Source organism: Dreissena polymorpha, chromosome 4 (assembly GCF_020536995.1).
Source record: "Dreissena polymorpha isolate Duluth1 chromosome 4, UMN_Dpol_1.0, whole genome shotgun sequence".
Taxonomy (NCBI): Eukaryota; Metazoa; Mollusca; class Bivalvia; order Myida; family Dreissenidae; genus Dreissena; species Dreissena polymorpha.
The window spans coordinates 116,784,392-116,786,302 of record NC_068358.1 but is presented as its reverse complement, the minus strand read 5'-3'; the positions used below and the strand labels follow the sequence as shown (position 1 = coordinate 116,786,302).

Here is a 1,911-nt window from a genome sequence, read left to right as displayed (position 1 = left end):
TTGATCTTATGCATGTAGACATAGTGGAGTGCAAACATATGAACCGGATTCATAATATCCAAAATTCCTTCATCTTCTAGAAAAATAAACAAATCGGAATAAAATCCTAGCACACCTTCATAAACATCCCTCCAGAGACAGTTCAATGCGTTGATTATGAACGCTTTTTCCAGCAATAACGCTTCCTATTCCGCGATGATGAAGCATATGGTCGGCAATCTTTACATTTTCCATACCCATGTCTATTCTTACACGTTATTGCGTACCAAACCTAGCCTCACCTTTCTTAAAAAGATTCCTAGCGTATCAGATTTATTGTTGTCTACGGCGTTCATAAACATTATCATCCTAATAAATCCATCCACTCCGGCGGATATAATAGAATACCGTCGTATCAGTTTATGGTTGGTATCTATGTGCCAAATATGATTGGGTCCTTGCACGTGGTAAATACGACGATGTAGTAGTCTTGTTGTTCGCTCTTTAATGCCATGTTTATTATGTGTCTGCAGTATATCGCGTAATCGAACTCTTGGTATCTGAAGTAATTAAATTTAGAACAAAATGATATTTACAGTCATGCAAAACATACACAAACTCATGATTTTTTGTTTACAACAATAACACACGAATACATGTCAAATAAGGTATTCAGGAGTACATTCATAACTGATCAGGCGGCAAATAGATACATTATCTGTAGCTTAAAAGCAGAAATAACAATTCATGACTATGTCTGTATTTTTCACATATGAGTAAAAGAAATTAGTAATTGACATGGTATTGGCCAATAATAATACCAATTACATGTAATATTAGAATTACCATTCTAGTAGGCATTTACATTTAGAGAACTAAGCCAAGAGATCATGGCCTTCCTCCTTGAATTATAACTGGATTCCCGAATGTAATTGGCTGCATAGATGGAACACACATCCGCATTCAGGCACCTCATGATGATGAAGCTTCATATGTCAATCGGAAAGGCTTTCACAGCATAAATGTCCAAGCTGTCTGTGATCATCAAGGTAAACTTAATGCTGTTTTATTCTTTCCATTGCACATATATATATATATCATCTGAAATGAATAAATAAATGCATTTAGATCATGTGCTTATTTGTTTGTACTTGTAGATTTTTATTTGCAAAATCAGCGTTCATATGAAATGTTTTGTAAGCATTGTTAGCAGTGAGATATCTAAATTAATCAAGTAAAATCCTAAGGATATTATAAATTTGTATCTGATTATTTAATATGTAAAATAAGTTTTACGTGTACAACTTACCTGTTATTATTTTTCTTTATCAAATGTTTGAACGTTTATTTTTTGGTGCAAGGTTTTAATGGTAATATTAAAAACATGGGAGATAATTTATTGCAGCATTTTAAGAGTCAAAACGGTCGTTAGTTAAAACGGGTTTCGAAAGGGATAAATTATGCCTCATCTTAAATAACTTTAAGGTGTCACACTCAAATACAAAGCCTTCGTGTTCATTTATAGTTTGTGTGTTTGTGTAATTTGCTTTGTATCTTTGTTTGTAAAGTGCTTTGCATTTATGACATTGTCTGTTTATTTACATATTGAATATTTGTTTTCAGCTTGAATTGTTATTAACATTGTATAATGTTTAATGCAAGGAATGCTTGTATTATGCTTTGAATGCGTTTGCATGAATATTCTACGAATTATTACACGTGACTTATAATTGTCATAAATGATATTGCATGTATGATCAATTTATATTTTTGATTTACATTACTTCGTGTACGATTTAGTAATTCAATTATGATATTATTTGAATTATTTGAATTAATTTTGCTGTGTTACAAGGCTAATAAAATTTGACTATCATTGAATTTGTTATTTATAGTAGTTATTACTATATATATATATATACTTTCTCACCG

At 31.3% G+C, this 1,911-nt stretch overlaps 1 long non-coding RNA gene across 1 annotated transcript; it reads right to left on the bottom strand.

Moving 5' to 3' along the window:
- Positions 1-299: 299 nt before the first annotated feature.
- On the bottom strand, positions 300-1,370 carry LOC127879662 (uncharacterized). The gene is made up of 3 exons (XR_008049191.1): positions 1,289-1,370; positions 826-1,080; positions 300-539 (listed from the first exon to the last, which is right to left on the bottom strand). It is a non-coding gene; the product is annotated as an uncharacterized LOC127879662 (long non-coding RNA).
- Positions 1,371-1,911: the final 541 nt, after the last annotated feature.